This window comes from Triturus cristatus, chromosome 10, assembly GCF_964204655.1.
Source record: "Triturus cristatus chromosome 10, aTriCri1.1, whole genome shotgun sequence".
NCBI lineage: Eukaryota > Metazoa > Chordata > Amphibia > Caudata > Salamandridae > Triturus > Triturus cristatus.
Window position 1 is genome coordinate 856,034,540 of NC_140593.1, and position 21,651 is coordinate 856,056,190.

At 47.0% G+C, this 21,651-nt stretch overlaps 12 non-coding genes across 12 annotated transcripts; all 12 read right to left on the reverse strand.

Moving 5' to 3' along the window:
* Nucleotides 1–1,032: 1,032 nt before the first annotated feature.
* TRNAL-CAA (transfer RNA leucine (anticodon CAA)) lies at nt 1,033–1,144 on the reverse strand. The gene is made up of 2 exons: nt 1,107–1,144; nt 1,033–1,078 (listed from the first exon to the last, which is right to left on the reverse strand). It is a non-coding gene; the product is annotated as a tRNA-Leu (tRNA).
* A 288-nt stretch (nt 1,145–1,432) lies between these two features.
* On the reverse strand, nt 1,433–1,505 carry TRNAV-AAC (transfer RNA valine (anticodon AAC)). Its single transcript has one exon. It is a non-coding gene; the product is annotated as a tRNA-Val (tRNA).
* Nucleotides 1,506–3,870: 2,365 nt separating this feature from the next.
* Nucleotides 3,871–3,982, reverse strand: TRNAL-CAA (transfer RNA leucine (anticodon CAA)). The gene is made up of 2 exons: nt 3,945–3,982; nt 3,871–3,916 (listed from the first exon to the last, which is right to left on the reverse strand). It is a non-coding gene; the product is annotated as a tRNA-Leu (tRNA).
* Nucleotides 3,983–4,270: 288 nt separating this feature from the next.
* On the reverse strand, nt 4,271–4,343 carry TRNAV-AAC (transfer RNA valine (anticodon AAC)). The gene has a single exon. It is a non-coding gene; the product is annotated as a tRNA-Val (tRNA).
* A 2,764-nt stretch (nt 4,344–7,107) lies between these two features.
* Nucleotides 7,108–7,180, reverse strand: TRNAV-AAC (transfer RNA valine (anticodon AAC)). Its single transcript has one exon. It is a non-coding gene; the product is annotated as a tRNA-Val (tRNA).
* Nucleotides 7,181–9,945: 2,765 nt separating this feature from the next.
* TRNAV-AAC (transfer RNA valine (anticodon AAC)) lies at nt 9,946–10,018 on the reverse strand. Its single transcript has one exon. It is a non-coding gene; the product is annotated as a tRNA-Val (tRNA).
* A 2,365-nt stretch (nt 10,019–12,383) lies between these two features.
* Nucleotides 12,384–12,495, reverse strand: TRNAL-CAA (transfer RNA leucine (anticodon CAA)). Its single transcript has 2 exons — nt 12,458–12,495; nt 12,384–12,429 (listed from the first exon to the last, which is right to left on the reverse strand). It is a non-coding gene; the product is annotated as a tRNA-Leu (tRNA).
* A 288-nt stretch (nt 12,496–12,783) lies between these two features.
* On the reverse strand, nt 12,784–12,856 carry TRNAV-AAC (transfer RNA valine (anticodon AAC)). The gene has a single exon. It is a non-coding gene; the product is annotated as a tRNA-Val (tRNA).
* A 2,766-nt stretch (nt 12,857–15,622) lies between these two features.
* TRNAV-AAC (transfer RNA valine (anticodon AAC)) lies at nt 15,623–15,695 on the reverse strand. Its single transcript has one exon. It is a non-coding gene; the product is annotated as a tRNA-Val (tRNA).
* A 2,765-nt stretch (nt 15,696–18,460) lies between these two features.
* On the reverse strand, nt 18,461–18,533 carry TRNAV-AAC (transfer RNA valine (anticodon AAC)). Its single transcript has one exon. It is a non-coding gene; the product is annotated as a tRNA-Val (tRNA).
* Nucleotides 18,534–20,898: 2,365 nt separating this feature from the next.
* On the reverse strand, nt 20,899–21,010 carry TRNAL-CAA (transfer RNA leucine (anticodon CAA)). Its single transcript has 2 exons — nt 20,973–21,010; nt 20,899–20,944 (listed from the first exon to the last, which is right to left on the reverse strand). It is a non-coding gene; the product is annotated as a tRNA-Leu (tRNA).
* Nucleotides 21,011–21,298: 288 nt separating this feature from the next.
* TRNAV-AAC (transfer RNA valine (anticodon AAC)) lies at nt 21,299–21,371 on the reverse strand. The gene has a single exon. It is a non-coding gene; the product is annotated as a tRNA-Val (tRNA).
* Nucleotides 21,372–21,651: the final 280 nt, after the last annotated feature.

A 21,651-nucleotide genomic window follows, 5' to 3' on the forward strand; every position in this document is an offset into this window, starting at 1 on the left:
AGCCTAAAAATAATTCCACAGCATGGGCTCGTCCGGGATTTGAATCCGGGACCTCTCGCACCCGAAGCGAGAATCATACCCCTAGACCAACGAGCCTGATTCCCCAGTTGGCATTTTAAGCAATTTCTGATGCGTCTTTCAGAAACAAAGCAGGGCTATTTGGCTGCTCTCTCTCTATGTGAACCACAAAAAGTCATGTTTTCTCTCAAGGTGTTGTTTTTTTCACTCTTGCAAGGAAGGGATCAGTCGATATCCTAGCTGCCAGAGAGCAGAAAAAAGGCGCTGATGAGAACTGTGGCACTTTCTGGCACTTGTACTCCTCTGCAAGTCCTGGACACTTGCCCCATAGACTTCCACCCCAGATGCAAGGGAGGGCTTGCCAATTCTTGCTCCTAAGACAGAGGCATTTGATTCTTGGATTCAAACACGCTCACTCAGCGCTCGATCAGGCTCGATCAGGCGAGATTTATATGAGTGGCTCGCAGGACTGAAACACTAACCTGGGAGCCCCAGGGTGGCTAAATTCCCAGGATGGCCATTTTTGGGCAAGTCACCTCCTTTCCTCCTGCCTCAATCTAGAATTGGCTGCAAATCACAAGATAGAGTTCAATGTCCGTGTGTACTGCCTACTCCCAGATACCTCTCTGTCTTCCTTATGTAAATTAAAATTCGCAAGGGGGGACCAATGACAATCTGCTCCTCCCACATAACCAGGAAGCCCTGTTGAACATGTCTGCCTGTGTTGTTGCAGGGACAGTGCCTTCTCTGCCCAAAAGGTGGCAGGAGAGCCTCACAACAAAGATGGGATCAACTGCTTAATGAGAAACCAGCACGGCAGTTTGTGTGATGGAGTGCAAATTTAACGGAAGGTGTGCCTGAGGTGTCCCTTCCAGGAATACATGGAATTGTGATTGAGGGCCCAGCCTGATCGTTGGTGGATTTCTCGTCATATGTTACAGGTCCGTGCAAAGATTGTGGTGTGTGGGGAATGCACTGCAAAAAACAGGAAGATTTAAGGGTGTAAAAGAAACCTGTCAGAAGTGGGATTTGAACCCACGCCTCCATGAGGAGACCAGAAGTCTCAGTTGCACTGAAGATCAAGCTCTCTTGAGTCTGGCGCCTTAGACCACTCGGCCATCCTGACAGCCCTGGGTGTGCACAGATCTGACTCTTCTGACTGCACCTGCCAATGTTTGCACTTACAACGTTCACAGCAATGTCACAAGTGTAAAGACCCCACAATACAACATGGCATGACAAAAAAAAAGCTAGGCACAAGAGCGACCACTGATGGATGCGGATTACTTTGTTTCGTCTTGCAAAAGTAAAGGAAGTTTCCCATGGCTCGCTGGGTTCAAGGACCGCCTCTTCTTAAGCTTGCATTGAGATAATAGAGTTTTAGAGGGTGCACATAAAAGCAGCTCATGCACAGTGTTTCTGCCCGGTCTCGAACCGGGGACCTTTCGCGTGTTAGGCGAACGTGATGACCACTGCACTACAGAAACTCACTTGCTGTGTTTTAATGTTAGAGCAAGGTTCCTCTCAAGGGTTCTCTCTACTTCTATTCTGCTGTATCAGCAGCCACTCAGAAAGCGAGGAGCAAGTGTGAAAACTGCAGAGATATCAGCCAACATACATGCAATTAGACGTATTAAAAATTGACTTATGCAGGCATCGACAGACAAATATCTGATGCCTAAATGCCAGCAAGTACAGCTTGGGAAAGCATCACCTGGGACACACACAGACTAAGCATGAAGGCAGAAAAAGCACGGTGATCCATGTTTCTTATGAGGTTCAAAATATTTTGTGCAACAATGCGGCGAGTGTAATGAGAAATAGTCAGGCATTGTGAGTTTTGAGTAGGATTCGTATGTTTACCTCTGAAAAAGGGCTCGTCCGGGATTTGAACCCGGGACCTCTCGCACCCTAATCGAGAATCATACCCCTAGACCAACGAGCCGAGGCACACAAGAGTTGCCTTTCGCACCGGCTCCGGGGGTTATTGGCAGCGAGTTAGTGAATGCTTCACCCAAAGCAAGCAACTGCACATGCTGCTCTCTTCTGCAATATGGTTGCTGTCTTTTCCATGGCCGTCATCGAACAAGAAATGAAAATGCCTCTATCCTTCAGACATTTTGTTTGTTCTAGGTGTATGCTCTCAGTGAGGTCAATAAAACCATTTCTGCTCTCATGCCTTGCTTTCATGAATTAGGCCCAACCTTCAGTACACAAGGACGTGCAAACGAATAGCGCAAACTATCGTCACTTCTCTTTTTGAGCTGTCACTGATACCCCTGGAGCACAGTACGTCACGCTGGTGAGGGATAGACAGCTTCCATTATCTCAGCTTTCCTATAAATTGAGAGAGTAAATGCAAACTGTGTGAAAAACAGAAAACTGCTCTTTGTGCCCGGTCTCGAACCAGGGACCTTTCGCGTGTAAAGCGAACGTTATAACCACTACACTACAGAAACAGACACGCTTGCAGGAATCTTCTTGGCATGTAGTGGGCTGGAATGCACAGACCAAGGGCCAATGTCCATGAAGCTCAAAGTTGGACCCTCCTTACCCGATCTCTTTCTTTGGAAGAAAGGAACGAGGACCCCTTTTATTCCAAAAGGCGATTTTAAAACCATACCTGAAACCACACTAGAAAAACACTTTGCATTTAATTTTCCTACACTGATGGTCCACCCCAGAAAAGCAGTTGCAAAGAAGTCCGGCACTGAAATTCTATACGCCAAAAGTGGGAAATAGCGTAGAGGGAAAGGAACTTTCTCACCATACACGGCGTCTTATAGCATTGAAAAGAAGAAATGGCCCTATATAATAAGAAGCCTAAAAATAATTCCACAGCATGGGCTCGTCCGGGATTTGAATCCGGGACCTCTCGCACCCGAAGCGAGAATCATACCCCTAGACCAACGAGCCTGATTCCCCAGTTGGCATTTTAAGCAATTTCTGATGCGTCTTTCAGAAACAAAGCAGGGCTATTTGGCTGCTCTCTCTCTATGTGAACCACAAAAAGTCATGTTTTCTCTCAAGGTGTTGTTTTTTTCACTCTTGCAAGGAAGGGATCAGTCGATATCCTAGCTGCCAGAGAGCAGAAAAAAGGCGCTGATGAGAACTGTGGCACTTTCTGGCACTTGTACCCCTCTGCAAGTCCTGGACACTTGCCCCATAGACTTCCACCCCAGATGCAAGGGAGGGCTTGCCAATTCTTGCTCCTAAGACAGAGGCATTTGATTCTTGGATTCAAACACGCTCACTCAGCGCTCGATCAGGCTCGATCAGGCGAGATTTATATGAGTGGCTCGCAGGACTGAAACACTAACCTGGGAGCCCCAGGGTGGCTAAATTCCCAGGATGGCCATTTTTGGGCAAGTCACCTCCTTTCCTCCTGCCTCAATCTAGAATTGGCTGCAAATCACAAGATAGAGTTCAATGTCCGTGTGTACTGCCTACTCCCAGATACCTCTCTGTCTTCCTTATGTAAATTAAAATTCGCAAGGGGGGACCAATGACAATCTGCTCCTCCCACATAACCAGGAAGCCCTGTTGAACATGTCTGCCTGTGTTGTTGCAGGGACAGTGCCTTCTCTGCCCAAAAGGTGGCAGGAGAGCCTCACAACAAAGATGGGATCAACTGCTTAATGAGAAACCAGCACGGCAGTTTGTGTGATGGAGTGCAAATTTAACGGAAGGTGTGCCTGAGGTGTCCCTTCCAGGAATACATGGAATTGTGATTGAGGGCCCAGCCTGATCGTTGGTGGATTTCTCGTCATATGTTACAGGTCCGTGCAAAGATTGTGGTGTGTGGGGAATGCACTGCAAAAAACAGGAAGATTTAAGGGTGTAAAAGAAACCTGTCAGAAGTGGGATTTGAACCCACGCCTCCATGAGGAGACCAGAAGTCTCAGTTGCACTGAAGATCAAGCTCTCTTGAGTCTGGCGCCTTAGACCACTCGGCCATCCTGACAGCCCTGGGTGTGCACAGATCTGACTCTTCTGACTGCACCTGCCAATGTTTGCACTTACAACGTTCACAGCAATGTCACAAGTGTAAAGACCCCACAATACAACATGGCATGACAAAAAAAAAGCTAGGCACAAGAGCGACCACTGATGGATGCGGATTACTTTGTTTCGTCTTGCAAAAGTAAAGGAAGTTTCCCATGGCTCGCTGGGTTCAAGGACCGCCTCTTCTTAAGCTTGCATTGAGATAATAGAGTTTTAGAGGGTGCACATAAAAGCAGCTCATGCACAGTGTTTCTGCCCGGTCTCGAACCGGGGACCTTTCGCGTGTTAGGCGAACGTGATGACCACTGCACTACAGAAACTCACTTGCTGTGTTTTAATGTTAGAGCAAGGTTCCTCTCAAGGGTTCTCTCTACTTCTATTCTGCTGTATCAGCAGCCACTCAGAAAGCGAGGAGCAAGTGTGAAAACTGCAGAGATATCAGCCAACATACATGCAATTAGACGTATTAAAAATTGACTTATGCAGGCATCGACAGACAAATATCTGATGCCTAAATGCCAGCAAGTACAGCTTGGGAAAGCATCACCTGGGACACACACAGACTAAGCATGAAGGCAGAAAAAGCACGGTGATCCATGTTTCTTATGAGGTTCAAAATATTTTGTGCAACAATGCGGCGAGTGTAATGAGAAATAGTCAGGCATTGTGAGTTTTGAGTAGGATTCGTATGTTTACCTCTGAAAAAGGGCTCGTCCGGGATTTGAACCCGGGACCTCTCGCACCCTAATCGAGAATCATACCCCTAGACCAACGAGCCGAGGAACACAAGAGTTGCCTTTCGCACCGGCTCCGGGGGTTATTGGCAGCGAGTTAGTGAATGCTTCACCCAAAGCAAGCAACTGCACATGCTGCTCTCTTCTGCAATATGGTTGCTGTCTTTTCCATGGCCGTCATCGAACAAGAAATGAAAATGCCTCTATCCTTCAGACATTTTGTTTGTTCTAGGTGTATGCTCTCAGTGAGGTCAATAAAACCATTTCTGCTCTCATGCCTTGCTTTCATGAATTAGGCCCAACCTTCAGTACACAAGGACGTGCAAACGAATAGCGCAAACTATCGTCACTTCTCTTTTTGAGCTGTCACTGATACCCCTGGAGCACAGTACGTCACGCTGGTGAGGGATAGACAGCTTCCATTATCTCAGCTTTCCTATAAATTGAGAGAGTAAATGCAAACTGTGTGAAAAACAGAAAACTGCTCTTTGTGCCCGGTCTCGAACCAGGGACCTTTCGCGTGTAAAGCGAACGTTATAACCACTACACTACAGAAACAGACACGCTTGCAGGAATCTTCTTGGCATGTAGTGGGCTGGAATGCACAGACCAAGGGCCAATGTCCATGAAGCTCAAAGTTGGACCCTCCTTACCCGATCTCTTTCTTTGGAAGAAAGGAACGAGGACCCCTTTTATTCCAAAAGGCGATTTTAAAACCATACCTGAAACCACACTAGAAAAACACTTTGCATTTAATTTTCCTACACTGATGGTCCACCCCAGAAAAGCAGTTGCAAAGAAGTCCGGCACTGAAATTCTATACGCCAAAAGTGGGAAATAGCGTAGAGGGAAAGGAACTTTCTCACCATACACGGCGTCTTATAGCATTGAAAAGAAGAAATGGCCCTATATAATAAGAAGCCTAAAAATAATTCCACAGCATGGGCTCGTCTGGGATTTGAATCCGGGACCTCTCGCACCCGAAGCGAGAATCATACCCCTAGACCAACGAGCCTGATTCCCCAGTTGGCATTTTAAGCAATTTCTGATGCGTCTTTCAGAAACAAAGCAGGGCTATTTGGCTGCTCTCTCTCTATGTGAACCACAAAAAGTCATGTTTTCTCTCAAGGTGTTGTTTTTTTCACTCTTGCAAGGAAGGGATCAGTCGATATCCTAGCTGCCAGAGAGCAGAAAAAAGGCGCTGATGAGAACTGTGGCACTTTCTGGCACTTGTACTCCTCTGCAAGTCCTGGACACTTGCCCCATAGACTTCCACCCCAGATGCAAGGGAGGGCTTGCCAATTCTTGCTCCTAAGACAGAGGCATTTGATTCTTGGATTCAAACACGCTCACTCAGCGCTCGATCAGGCTCGATCAGGCGAGATTTATATGAGTGGCTCGCAGGACTGAAACACTAACCTGGGAGCCCCAGGGTGGCTAAATTCCCAGGATGGCCATTTTTGGGCAAGTCACCTCCTTTCCTCCTGCCTCAATCTAAAATTGGCTGCAAATCACAAGATAGAGTTCAATGTCCGTGTGTACTGCCTACTCCCAGATACCTCTCTGTCTTCCTTATGTAAATTAAAATTCGCAAGGGGGGACCAATGACAATCTGCTCCTCCCACATAACCAGGAAGCCCTGTTGAACATGTCTGCCTGTGTTGTTGCAGGGACAGTGCCTTCTCCGCCCAAAAGGTGGCAGGAGAGCCTCACAACAAAGATGGGATCAACTGCTTAATGAGAAACCAGCACGGCAGTTTGTGTGATGGAGTGCAAATTTAACTGAAGGTGTGCCTGAGGTGTCCCTTCCAGGAATACATGGAATTGTGATTGAGGGCCCAGCCTGATCGTTGCTGGATTTCTCGTCATATGTTACAGGTCCGTGCAAAGATTGTGGTGTGTGGGAATGCACTGAAAAAAACAGGACGATTTAAGGGTGTAAAAGAAACCTGTCAGAAGTGGGATTTGAACCCACGCCTCCATGAGGAGACCAGAAGTCTCAGTTGCACTGAAGATCAAGCTCTCTTGAGTCTGGTGCCTTAGACCACTCGGCCATCCTGACAGCCCTGGGTGTGCACAGATCTGACTCTTCTGACTGCACCTGCCAATGTTTGCACTTACAACGTTCACAGCAATGTCACAAGTGTAAAGACCCCACAATACAACATGGCATGACAAAAAAAAAGCTAGGCACAAGAGCGACCACTGATGGATGCGGATTACTTTGTTTCGTCTTGCAAAAGTAAAGGAAGTTTCCCATGGCTCGCTGGGTTCAAGGACCGCCTCTTCTTAAGCTTGCATTGAGATAATAAGGTTTTAGAGGGTGCACATAAAAGCAGCTCATGCACAGTGTTTCTGCCCGGTCTCGAACCGGGGACCTTTCGCGTGTTAGGCGAACGTGATGACCACTACACTACAGAAACTCACTTGCTGTGTTTTACTGTTAGAGCAAGGTTCCTCTCAAGGGTTCTCTCTACTTCTATTCTGCTGTATCAGCAGCCACTCAGAAAGCGAGGAACAAGTGTGAAAACTGCAGAGATATCAGCCAACATACTTGCAATTAGACGTATTAAAAATTGACTTATGCAGGCATCGACAGACAAATATCTGATGCCTAAATGCCAGCAAGTACAGCTTGGGAAAGCATCACCTGGGACACACACAGACTAAGCATGAAGGCAGAAAAAGCACGGTGATCCATGTTTCTTATGAGGTTCAAAATATTTTGTGCAACAATGCGGCGAGTGTAATGAGAAATAGTCAGGCATTGTGAGTTTTGAGTAGGATTCGTATGTTTACCTCTGAAAAAGGGCTCGTCCGGGATTTGAACCCGGGACCTCTCGCACCCTAATCGAGAATCATACCCCTAGACCAACGAGCCGAGGCACACAAGAGTCGCCTTTCGCACCGGCTACGGGGGTTATTGGCAGCGAGTTAGTGAATGCTTCACCCAAAGCAAGCAACTGCACATGCTGCTCTCTTCTGCAATATGGTTGCTGTCTTTTCCATGGCCGTCATCGAACAAGAAATGAAAATGCCTCTATCCTTCAGATTTTTTGTTTGTTCTAGGTGTATGCTCTCGGTGAGGTCAATAAAACCATTTCTGCTCTCATGCCTTGCTTTCATGAAGTAGGCCCAACCTTCAGTACACAAGGACGTGCAAACGAATAGCGCAAACTATCGTCACTTCTCTTTTTGAGCTGTCACTGATACCCCTGGAGCACAGTACGTCACGCTGGTGAGGGATAGACAGCTTCCATTATCTCAGATTTCCTATAAATTGAGAGAGTAAATGCAAACTGTGTGAAAAACAGAAAACTGCTCTTTCTGCCCGGTCTCGAACCAGGGACCTTTCGCGTGTAAAGCGAACGTGATCACCACTACACTACAGAAACAGACACGCTTGCAGGAATCTTCTTGGCATGTAGTGGGCTGGAATGCACAGACCAAGGGCCAATGTCCATGAAGCTCAAAGTTGGACCCTCCTTACCCGATCTCTTTCTTTGGAAGAAAGGAACGAGGACCCCTTTTATTCCAAAAGGCGATTTTAAAACCATACCTGAAACCACACTAGAAAAACACTTTGCATTTAATTTTCCTACACTGATGGTCCACCCCAGAAAAGCAGTTGCAAAGAAGTCCGGCACTGAAATTCTATACGCCAAAAGTGGGAAATAGCGTAGAGGGAAAGGAACTTTCTCACCATACACGCCGTCTTATAGCATTGAAAAGAAGAAATGGCCCTATATAATAAGAAGCCTAAAAATAATTCCACAGCATGGGCTCGTCCGGGATTTGAATCCGGGACCTCTCGCACCCGAAGCGAGAATCATACCCCTAGACCAACGAGCCTGATTCCCCAGTTGGCATTTTAAGCAATTTCTGATGCGTCTTTCAGAAACAAAGCAGGGCTATTTGGCTGCTCTCTCTCTATGTGAACCACAAAAAGTCATGTTTTCTCTCAAGGTGTTGTTTTTTTCACTCTTGCAAGGAAGGGATCAGTCGATATCCTAGCTGCCAGAGAGCAGAAAAAAGGCGCTGATGAGAACTGTGGCACTTTCTGGCACTTGTACTCCTCTGCAAGTCCTGGACACTTGCCCCATAGACTTCCACCCCAGATGCAAGGGAGGGCTTGCCAATTCTTGCTCCTAAGACAGAGGCATTTGATTCTTGGATTCAAACACGCTCACTCAGCGCTCGATCAGGCTCGATCAGGCGAGATTTATATGAGTGGCTCGCAGGACTGAAACACTAACCTGGGAGCCCCAGGGTGGCTAAATTCCCAGGATGGCCATTTTTGGGCAAGTCACCTCCTTTCCTCCTGCCTCAATCTAGAATTGGCTGCAAATCACAAGATAGAGTTCAATGTCCGTGTGTACTGCCTACTCCCAGATACCTCTCTGTCTTCCTTATGTAAATTAAAATTCGCAAGGGGGGACCAATGACAATCTGCTCCTCCCACATAACCAGGAAGCCCTGTTGAACATGTCTGCCTGTGTTGTTGCAGGGACAGTGCCTTCTCCGCCCAAAAGGTGGCAGGAGAGCCTCACAACAAAGATGGGATCAACTGCTTAATGAGAAACCAGCACGGCAGTTTGTGTGATGGAGTGCAAATTTAACGGAAGGTGTGCCTGAGGTGTCCCTTCCAGGAATACATGGAATTGTGATTGAGGGCCCAGCCTGATCGTTGGTGGATTTCTCGTCATATGTTACAGGTCCGTGCAAAGATTGTGGTGTGTGGGGAATGCACTGCAAAAAACAGGAAGATTTAAGGGTGTAAAAGAAACCTGTCAGAAGTGGGATTTGATCCCACGCCTCCATGAGGAGACCAGAAGTCTCAGTTGCACTGAAAATCAAGCTCTCTTGAGTCTGGTGCCTTAGACCACTCGGCCATCCTGACAGCCCTGGGTGTGCACAGATCTGACTCTTCTGACTGCACCTGCCAATGTTTGCACTTACAACGTTCACAGCAATGTCACAAGTGTAAAGACCCCACAATACAACATGGCATGACAAAAAAAAAGCTAGGCACAAGAGCGACCACTGATGGATGCGGATTACTTTGTTTCGTCTTGCAAAAGTAAAGGAAGTTTCCCATGGCTCGCTGGGTTCAAGGACCGCCTCTTCTTAAGCTTGCATTGAGATAATAAGGTTTTAGAGGGTGCACATAAAAGCAGCTCATGCACAGTGTTTCTGCCCGGTCTCGAACCGGGGACCTTTCGCGTGTTAGGCGAACGTGATGACCACTACACTACAGAAACTCACTTGCTGTGTTTTACTGTTAGAGCAAGGTTCCTCTCAAGGGTTCTCTCTACTTCTATTCTGCTGTATCAGCAGCCACTCAGAAAGCGAGGAACAAGTGTGAAAACTGCAGAGATATCAGCCAACATACTTGCAATTAGACGTATTAAAAATTGACTTATGCAGGCATCGACAGACAAATATCTGATGCCTAAATGCCAGCAAGTACAGCTTGGGAAAGCATCACCTGGGACACACACAGACTAAGCATGAAGGCAGAAAAAGCACGGTGATCCATGTTTCTTATGAGGTTCAAAATATTTTGTGCAACAATGCGGCGAGTGTAATGAGAAATAGTCAGGCATTGTGAGTTTTGAGTAGGATTCGTATGTTTACCTCTGAAAAAGGGCTCGTCCGGGATTTGAACCCGGGACCTCTCGCACCCTAATCGAGAATCATACCCCTAGACCAACGAGCCGAGGCACACAAGAGTCGCCTTTCGCACCGGCTACGGGGGTTATTGGCAGCGAGTTAGTGAATGCTTCACCCAAAGCAAGCAACTGCACATGCTGCTCTCTTCTGCAATATGGTTGCTGTCTTTTCCATGGCCGTCATCGAACAAGAAATGAAAATGCCTCTATCCTTCAGATTTTTTGTTTGTTCTAGGTGTATGCTCTCGGTGAGGTCAATAAAACCATTTCTGCTCTCATGCCTTGCTTTCATGAAGTAGGCCCAACCTTCAGTACACAAGGACGTGCAAACGAATAGCGCAAACTATCGTCACTTCTCTTTTTGAGCTGTCACTGATACCCCTGGAGCACAGTACGTCACGCTGGTGAGGGATAGACAGCTTCCATTATCTCAGATTTCCTATAAATTGAGAGAGTAAATGCAAACTGTGTGAAAAACAGAAAACTGCTCTTTCTGCCCGGTCTCGAACCAGGGACCTTTCGCGTGTAAAGCGAACGTGATCACCACTACACTACAGAAACAGACACGCTTGCAGGAATCTTCTTGGCATGTAGTGGGCTGGAATGCACAGACCAAGGGCCAATGTCCATGAAGCTCAAAGTTGGACCCTCCTTACCCGATCTCTTTCTTTGGAAGAAAGGAACGAGGACCCCTTTTATTCCAAAAGGCGATTTTAAAACCATACCTGAAACCACACTAGAAAAACACTTTGCATTTAATTTTCCTACACTGATGGTCCACCCCAGAAAAGCAGTTGCAAAGAAGTCCGGCACTGAAATTCTATACGCCAAAAGTGGGAAATAGCGTAGAGGGAAAGGAACTTTCTCACCATACACGCCGTCTTATAGCATTGAAAAGAAGAAATGGCCCTATATAATAAGAAGCCTAAAAATAATTCCACAGCATGGGCTCGTCCGGGATTTGAATCCGGGACCTCTCGCACCCGAAGCGAGAATCATACCCCTAGACCAACGAGCCTGATTCCCCAGTTGGCATTTTAAGCAATTTCTGATGCGTCTTTCAGAAACAAAGCAGGGCTATTTGGCTGCTCTCTCTCTATGTGAACCACAAAAAGTCATGTTTTCTCTCAAGGTGTTGTTTTTTTCACTCTTGCAAGGAAGGGATCAGTCGATATCCTAGCTGCCAGAGAGCAGAAAAAAGGCGCTGATGAGAACTGTGGCACTTTCTGGCACTTGTACTCCTCTGCAAGTCCTGGACACTTGCCCCATAGACTTCCACCCCAGATGCAAGGGAGGGCTTGCCAATTCTTGCTCCTAAGACAGAGGCATTTGATTCTTGGATTCAAACACGCTCACTCAGCGCTCGATCAGGCTCGATCAGGCGAGATTTATATGAGTGGCTCGCAGGACTGAAACACTAACCTGGGAGCCCCAGGGTGGCTAAATTCCCAGGATGGCCATTTTTGGGCAAGTCACCTCCTTTCCTCCTGCCTCAATCTAAAATTGGCTGCAAATCACAAGATAGAGTTCAATGTCCGTGTGTACTGCCTACTCCCAGATACCTCTCTGTCTTCCTTATGTAAATTAAAATTCGCAAGGGGGGACCAATGACAATCTGCTCCTCCCACATAACCAGGAAGCCCTGTTGAACATGTCTGCCTGTGTTGTTGCAGGGACAGTGCCTTCTCCGCCCAAAAGGTGGCAGGAGAGCCTCACAACAAAGATGGGATCAACTGCTTAATGAGAAACCAGCACGGCAGTTTGTGTGATGGAGTGCAAATTTAACGGAAGGTGTGCCTGAGGTGTCCCTTCCAGGAATACATGGAATTGTGATTGAGGGCCCAGCCTGATCGTTGGTGGATTTCTCGTCATATGTTACAGGTCCGTGCAAAGATTGTGGTGTGTGGGGAATGCACTGCAAAAAACAGGAAGATTTAAGGGTGTAAAAGAAACCTGTCAGAAGTGGGATTTGAACCCACGCCTCCATGAGGAGACCAGAAGTCTCAGTTGCACTGAAGATCAAGCTCTCTTGAGTCTGGCGCCTTAGACCACTCGGCCATCCTGACAGCCCTGGGTGTGCACAGATCTGACTCTTCTGACTGCACCTGCCAATGTTTGCACTTACAACGTTCACAGCAATGTCACAAGTGTAAAGACCCCACAATACAACATGGCATGACAAAAAAAAAGCTAGGCACAAGAGCGACCACTGATGGATGCGGATTACTTTGTTTCGTCTTGCAAAAGTAAAGGAAGTTTCCCATGGCTCGCTGGGTTCAAGGACCGCCTCTTCTTAAGCTTGCATTGAGATAATAGAGTTTTAGAGGGTGCACATAAAAGCAGCTCATGCACAGTGTTTCTGCCCGGTCTCGAACCGGGGACCTTTCGCGTGTTAGGCGAACGTGATGACCACTACACTACAGAAACTCACTTGCTGTGTTTTACTGTTAGAGCAAGGTTCCTCTCAAGGGTTCTCTCTACTTCTATTCTGCTGTATCAGCAGCCACTCAGAAAGCGAGGAACAAGTGTGAAAACTGCAGAGATATCAGCCAACATACTTGCAATTAGACGTATTAAAAATTGACTTATGCAGGCATCGACAGACAAATATCTGATGCCTAAATGCCAGCAAGTACAGCTTGGGAAAGCATCACCTGGGACACACACAGACTAAGCATGAAGGCAGAAAAAGCACGGTGATCCATGTTTCTTATGAGGTTCAAAATATTTTGTGCAACAATGCGGCGAGTGTAATGAGAAATAGTCAGGCATTGTGAGTTTTGAGTAGGATTCGTATGTTTACCTCTGAAAAAGGGCTCGTCCGGGATTTGAACCCGGGACCTCTCGCACCCTAATCGAGAATCATACCCCTAGACCAACGAGCCGAGGCACACAAGAGTCGCCTTTCGCACCGGCTCCGGGGGTTATTGGCAGCGAGTTAGTGAATGCTTCACCCAAAGCAAGCAACTGCACATGCTGCTCTCTTCTGCAATATGGTTGCTGTCTTTTCCATGGCCGTCATCGAACAAGAAATGAAAATGCCTCTATCCTTCAGATTTTTTGTTTGTTCTAGGTGTATGCTCTCGGTGAGGTCAATAAAACCATTTCTGCTCTCATGCCTTGCTTTCATGAAGTAGGCCCAACCTTCAGTACACAAGGACGTGCAAACGAATAGCGCAAACTATCGTCACTTCTCTTTTTGAGCTGTCACTGATACCCCTGGAGCACAGTACGTCACGCTGGTGAGGGATAGACAGCTTCCATTATCTCAGCTTTCCTATAAATTGAGAGAGTAAATGCAAACTGTGTGAAAAACAGAAAACTGCTCTTTCTGCCCGGTCTCGAACCAGGGACCTTTCGCGTGTAAAGCGAACGTGATAACCACTACACTACAGAAACAGACACGCTTGCAGGAATCTTCTTGGCATGTAGTGGGCTGGAATGCACAGACCAAGGGCCAATGTCCATGAAGCTCAAAGTTGGACCCTCCTTACCCGATCTCTTTCTTTGGAAGAAAGGAACGAGGACCCCTTTTATTCCAAAAGGCGATTTTAAAACCATACCTGAAACCACACTAGAAAAACACTTTGCATTTAATTTTCCTACACTGATGGTCCACCCCAGAAAAGCAGTTGCAAAGAAGTCCGGCACTGAAATTCTATACGCCAAAAGTGGGAAATAGCGTAGAGGGAAAGGAACTTTCTCACCATACACGCCGTCTTATAGCATTGAAAAGAAGAAATGGCCCTATATAATAAGAAGCCTAAAAAGAATTCCACAGCATGGGCTCGTCCGGGATTTGAATCCGGGACCTCTCGCACCCGAAGCGAGAATCATACCCCTAGACCAAGGAGCCTGATTCCCCAGTTGGCATTTTAAGCAATTTCTGATGCGACTTTCAGAAACAAAGCAGGGCTATTTGGCTGCTCTCTCTCTATGTGAACCACAAAAAGTCATGTTTTCTCTCAAGGTGTTGTTTTTTTCACTCTTGCAAGGAAGGGATCAGTCGATATCCTAGCTGCCAGAGAGCAGAAAAAAGGCGCTGATGAGAACTGCAGGCACTTTCTGGCACTTGTACTCCTCTGCAAGTCCTGGACACTTGCCCCATAGACTTCCACCCCAGATGCAAGGGAGGGCCTGCCAATTCTTGCTCCTAAGACAGAGGCATTTGATTCTTGGATTCAAACACGCTCACTCAGCGCTCGATCAGGCTCGATCAGGCGAGATTTATATGAGTGGCTCGCAGGACTGAAACACTAACCTGGGAGCCCCAGGGTGGCTGAATTCCCAGGATGGCCATTTTTGGGCAAGTCACCTCCTTTCCTCCTGCCTCAATCTAGAATTGGCTGCAAATCACAAGATAGAGTTCAATGTCCGTGTGTACTGCCTACTCCCAGATACCTCTCTGTCTTCCTTATGTAAATTAAAATTCGCAAGGGGGGACCAATGACAATCTGCTCCTCCCACATAACCAGGAAGCCCTGTTGAACATGTCTGCCTGTGTTGTTGCAGGGACAGTGCCTTCTCCGCCCAAAAGGTGGCAGGAGAGCCTCACAACAAAGATGGGATCAACTGCTTAATGAGAAACCAGCACGGCAGTTTGTGTGATGGAGTGCAAATTTAACGGAAGGTGTGCCTGAGGTGTCCCTTCCAGGAATACATGGAATTGTGATTGAGGGCCCAGCCTGATCGTTGGTGGATTTCTCGTCATATGTTACAGGTCCGTGCAAAGATTGTGGTGTGTGGGGAATGCACTGCAAAAAACAGGAAGATTTAAGGGTGTAAAAGAAACCTGTCAGAAGTGGGATTTGATCCCACGCCTCCATGAGGAGACCAGAAGTCTCAGTTGCACTGAAAATCAAGCTCTCTTGAGTCTGGCGCCTTAGACCACTCGGCCATCCTGACAGCCCTGGGTGTGCACAGATCTGACTCTTCTGACTGCACCTGCCAATGTTTGCACTTACAACGTTCACAGCAATGTCACAAGTGTAAAGACCCCACAATACAACATGGCATGACAAAAAAAAAGCTAGGCACAAGAGCGACCACTGATGGATGCGGATTACTTTGTTTCGTCTTGCAAAAGTAAAGGAAGTTTCCCATGGCTCGCTGGGTTCAAGGACCGCCTCTTCTTAAGCTTGCATTGAGATAATAGAGTTTTAGAGGGTGCACATAAAAGCAGCTCATGCACAGTGTTTCTGCCCGGTCTCGAACCGGGGACCTTTCGCGTGTTAGGCGAACGTGATGACCACTACACTACAGAAACTCACTTGCTGTGTTTTACTGTTAGAGCAAGGTTCCTCTCAAGGGTTCTCTCTACTTCTATTCTGCTGTATCAGCAGCCACTCAGAAAGCGAGGAACAAGTGTGAAAACTGCAGAGATATCAGCCAACATACTTGCAATTAGACGTATTAAAAATTGACTTATGCAGGCATCGACAGACAAATATCTGATGCCTAAATGCCAGCAAGTACAGCTTGGGAAAGCATCACCTGGGACACACACAGACTAAGCATGAAGGCAGAAAAAGCACGGTGATCCATGTTTCTTATGAGGTTCAAAATATTTTGTGCAACAATGCGGCGAGTGTAATGAGAAATAGTCAGGCATTGTGAGTTTTGAGTAGGATTCGTATGTTTACCTCTGAAAAAGGGCTCGTCCGGGATTTGAACCCGGGACCTCTCGCACCCTAATCGAGAATCATACCCCTAGACCAACGAGCCGAGGCACACAAGAGTCGCCTTTCGCACCGGCTCCGGGGGTTATTGGCAGCGAGTTAGTGAATGCTTCACCCAAAGCAAGCAACTGCACATGCTGCTCTCTTCTGCAATATGGTTGCTGTCTTTTCCATGGCCGTCATCGAACAAGAAATGAAAATGCCTCTATCCTTCAGATTTTTTGTTTGTTCTAGGTGTATGCTCTCGGTGAGGTCAATAAAACCATTTCTGCTCTCATGCCTTGCTTTCATGAAGTAGGCCCAACCTTCAGTACACAAGGACGTGCAAACGAATAGCGCAAACTATCGTCACTTCTCTTTTTGAGCTGTCACTGATACCCCTGGAGCACAGTACGTCACGCTGGTGAGGGATAGACAGCTTCCATTATCTCAGCTTTCCTATAAATTGAGAGAGTAAATGCAAACTGTGTGAAAAACAGAAAACTGCTCTTTCTGCCCGGTCTCGAACCAGGGACCTTTCGCGTGTAAAGCGAACGTGATAACCACTACACTACAGAAACAGACACGCTTGCAGGAATCTTCTTGGCATGTAGTGGGCTGGAATGCACAGACCAAGGGCCAATGTCCATGAAGCTCAAAGTTGGACCCTCCTTACCCGATCTCTTTCTTTGGAAGAAAGAAACGAGGACCCCTTTTATTCCAAAAGGCGATTTTAAAACCATACCTGAAACCACACTAGAAAAACACTTTGCATTTAATTTTCCTACACTGATGGTCCACCCCAGAAAAGCAGTTGCAAAGAAGTCCGGCACTGAAATTCTATACGCCAAAAGTGGGAAATAGCGTAGAGGGAAAGGAACTTTCTCACCATACACGCCGTCTTATAGCATTGAAAAGAAGAAATGGCCCTATATAATAAGAAGCCTAAAAAGAATTCCACAGCATGGGCTCGTCCGGGATTTGAATCCGGGACCTCTCGCACCCGAAGCGAGAATCATACCCCTAGACCAACGAGCCTGATTCCCCAGTTGGCATTTTAAGCAATTTCTGATGCGTCTTTCAGAAACAAAGCAGGGCTATTTGGCTGCTCTCTCTCTATGTGAACCACAAAAAGTCATGTTTTCTCTCAAGGTGTTGTTTTTTTCACTCTTGCAAGGAAGGGATCAGTCGATATCCTAGCTGCCAGAGAGCAGAAAAAAGGCGCTGATGAGAACTGCAGGCACTTTCTGGCACTTGTACTCCTCTGCAAGTCCTGGACACTTGCCCCATAGACTTCCACCCCAGATGCAAGGGAGGGCCTGCCAATTCTTGCTCCTAAGACAGAGGCATTTGATTCTTGGATTCAAACACGCTCACTCAGCGCTCGATCAGGCTCGATCAGGCGAGATTTATATGAGTGGCTCGCAGGACTGAAACACTAACCTGGGAGCCCCAGGGTGGCTGAATTCCCAGGATGGCCATTTTTGGGCAAGTCACCTCCTTTCCTCCTGCCTCAATCTAGAATTGGCTGCAAATCACAAGATAGAGTTCAATGTCCGTGTGTACTGCCTACTCCCAGATACCTCTCTGTCTTCCTTATGTAAATTAAAATTCGCAAGGGGGGACCAATGACAATCTGCTCCTCCCACATAACCAGGAAGCCCTGTTGAACATGTCTGCCTGTGTTGTTGCAGGGACAGTGCCTTCTCCGCCCAAAAGGTGGCAGGAGAGCCTCACAACAAAGATGGGATCAACTGCTTAATGAGAAACCAGCACGGCAGTTTGTGTGATGGAGTGCAAATTTAACTGAAGGTGTGCCTGAGGTGTCCCTTCCAGGAATACATGGAATTGTGATTGAGGGCCCAGCCTGATCGTTGCTGGATTTCTCGTCATATGTTACAGGTCCGTGCAAAGATTGTGGTGTGTGGGAATGCACTGAAAAAAACAGGACGATTTAAGGGTGTAAAAGAAACCTGTCAGAAGTGGGATTTGAACCCACGCCTCCATGAGGAGACCAGAAGTCTCAGTTGCACTGAAGATCAAGCTCTCTTGAGTCTGGTGCCTTAGACCACTCGGCCATCCTGACAGCCCTGGGTGTGCACAGATCTGACTCTTCTGACTGCACCTGCCAATGTTTGCACTTACAACGTTCACAGCAATGTCACAAGTGTAAAGACCCCACAATACAACATGGCATGACAAAAAAAAAGCTAGGCACAAGAGCGACCACTGATGGATGCGGATTACTTTGTTTCGTCTTGCAAAAGTAAAGGAAGTTTCCCATGGCTCGCTGGGTTCAAGGACCGCCTCTTCTTAAGCTTGCATTGAGATAATAAGGTTTTAGAGGGTGCACATAAAAGCAGCTCATGCACAGTGTTTCTGCCCGGTCTCGAACCGGGGACCTTTCGCGTGTTAGGCGAACGTGATGACCACTACACTACAGAAACTCACTTGCTGTGTTTTACTGTTAGAGCAAGGTTCCTCTCAAGGGTTCTCTCTACTTCTATTCTGCTGTATCAGCAGCCACTCAGAAAGCGAGGAACAAGTGTGAAAACTGCAGAGATATCAGCCAACATACTTGCAATTAGACGTATTAAAAATTGACTTATGCAGGCATCGACAGACAAATATCTGATGCCTAAATGCCAGCAAGTACAGCTTGGGAAAGCATCACCTGGGACACACACAGACTAAGCATGAAGGCAGAAAAAGCACGGTGATCCATGTTTCTTATGAGGTTCAAAATATTTTGTGCAACAATGCGGCGAGTGTAATGAGAAATAGTCAGGCATTGTGAGTTTTGAGTAGGATTCGTATGTTTACCTCTGAAAAAGGGCTCGTCCGGGATTTGAACCCGGGACCTCTCGCACCCTAATCGAGAATCATACCCCTAGACCAACGAGCCGAGGCACACAAGAGTCGCCTTTCGCACCGGCTCCGGGGGTTATTGGCAGCGAGTTAGTGAATGCTTCACCCAAAGCAAGCAACTGCACATGCTGCTCTCTTCTGCAATATGGTTGCTGTCTTTTCCATGGCCGTCATCGAACAAGAAATGAAAATGCCTCTATCCTTCAGATTTTTTGTTTGTTCTAGGTGTATGCTCTCGGTGAGGTCAATAAAACCATTTCTGCTCTCATGCCTTGCTTTCATGAAGTAGGCCCAACCTTCAGTACACAAGGACGTGCAAACGAATAGCGCAAACTATCGTCACTTCTCTTTTTGAGCTGTCACTGATACCCCTGGAGCACAGTACGTCACGCTGGTGAGGGATAGACAGCTTCCATTATCTCAGATTTCCTATAAATTGAGAGAGTAAATGCAAACTGTGTGAAAAACAGAAAACTGCTCTTTCTGCCCGGTCTCGAACCAGGGACCTTTCGCGTGTAAAGCGAACGTGATAACCACTACACTACAGAAACAGACACGCTTGCAGGAATCTTCTTGGCATGTAGTGGGCTGGAATGCACAGACCAAGGGCCAATGTCCATGAAGCTCAAAGTTGGACCCTCCTTACCCGATCTCTTTCTTTGGAAGAAAGGAACGAGGACCCCTTTTATTCCAAAAGGCGATTTTAAAACCATACCTGAAACCACACTAGAAAAACACTTTGCATTTAATTTTCCTACACTGATGGTCCACCCCAGAAAAGCAGTTGCAAAGAAGTCCGGCACTGAAATTCTATACGCCAAAAGTGGGAAATAGCGTAGAGGGAAAGGAACTTTCTCACCATACACGCCGTCTTATAGCATTGAAAAGAAGAAATGGCCCTATATAATAAGAAGCCTAAAAATAATTCCACAGCATGGGCTCGTCCGGGATTTGAATCCGGGACCTCTCGCACCCGAAGCGAGAATCATACCCCTAGACCAACGAGCCTGATTCCCCAGTTGGCATTTTAAGCAATTTCTGATGCGTCTTTCAGAAACAAAGCAGGGCTATTTGGCTGCTCTCTCTCTATGTGAACCACAAAAAGTCATGTTTTCTCTCAAGGTGTTGTTTTTTTCACTCTTGCAAGGAAGGGATCAGTCGATATCCTAGCTGCCAGAGAGCAGAAAAAAGGCGCTGATGAGAACTGTGGCACTTTCTGGCACTTGTACTCCTCTGCAAGTCCTGGACACTTGCCCCATAGACTTCCACCCCAGATGCAAGGGAGGGCTTGCCAATTCTTGCTCCTAAGACAGAGGCATTTGATTCTTGGATTCAAACACGCTCACTCAGCGCTCGATCAGGCTCGATCAGGCGAGATTTATATGAGTGGCTCGCAGGACTGAAACACTAACCTGGGAGCCCCAGGGTGGCTAAATTCCCAGGATGGCCATTTTTGGGCAAGTCACCTCCTTTCCTCCTGCCTCAATCTAGAATTGGCTGCAAATCACAAGATAGAGTTCAATGTCCGTGTGTACTGCCTACTCCCAGATACCTCTCTGTCTTCCTTATGTAAATTAAAATTCGCAAGGGGGGACCAATGACAATCTGCTCCTCCCACATAACCAGGAAGCCCTGTTGAACATGTCTGCCTGTGTTGTTGCAGGGACAGTGCCTTCTCTGCCCAAAAGGTGGCAGGAGAGCCTCACAACAAAGATGGGATCAACTGCTTAATGAGAAACCAGCACGGCAGTTTGTGTGATGGAGTGCAAATTTAACGGAAGGTGTGCCTGAGGTGTCCCTTCCAGGAATACATGGAATTGTGATTGAGGGCCCAGCCTGATCGTTGGTGGATTTCTCGTCATATGTTACAGGTCCGTGCAAAGATTGTGGTGTGTGGGGAATGCACTGCAAAAAACAGGAAGATTTAAGGGTGTAAAAGAAACCTGTCAGAAGTGGGATTTGAACCCACGCCTCCATGAGGAGACCAGAAGTCTCAGTTGCACTGAAGATCAAGCTCTCTTGAGTCTGGCGCCTTAGACCACTCGGCCATCCTGACAGCCCTGGGTGTGCACAGATCTGACTCTTCTGACTGCACCTGCCAATGTTTGCACTTACAACGTTCACAGCAATGTCACAAGTGTAAAGACCCCACAATACAACATGGCATGACAAAAAAAAAGCTAGGCACAAGAGCGACCACTGATGGATGCGGATTACTTTGTTTCGTCTTGCAAAAGTAAAGGAAGTTTCCCATGGCTCGCTGGGTTCAAGGACCGCCTCTTCTTAAGCTTGCATTGAGATAATAGAGTTTTAGAGGGTGCACATAAAAGCAGCTCATGCACAGTGTTTCTGCCCGGTCTCGAACCGGGGACCTTTCGCGTGTTAGGCGAACGTGATGACCACTGCACTACAGAAACTCACTTGCTGTGTTTTAATGTTAGAGCAAGGTTCCTCTCAAGGGTTCTCTCTACTTCTATTCTGCTGTATCAGCAGCCACTCAGAAAGCGAGGAGCAAGTGTGAAAACTGCAGAGATATCAGCCAACATACATGCAATTAGACGTATTAAAAATTGACTTATGCAGGCATCGACAGACAAATATCTGATGCCTAAATGCCAGCAAGTACAGCTTGGGAAAGCATCACCTGGGACACACACAGACTAAGCATGAAGGCAGAAAAAGCACGGTGATCCATGT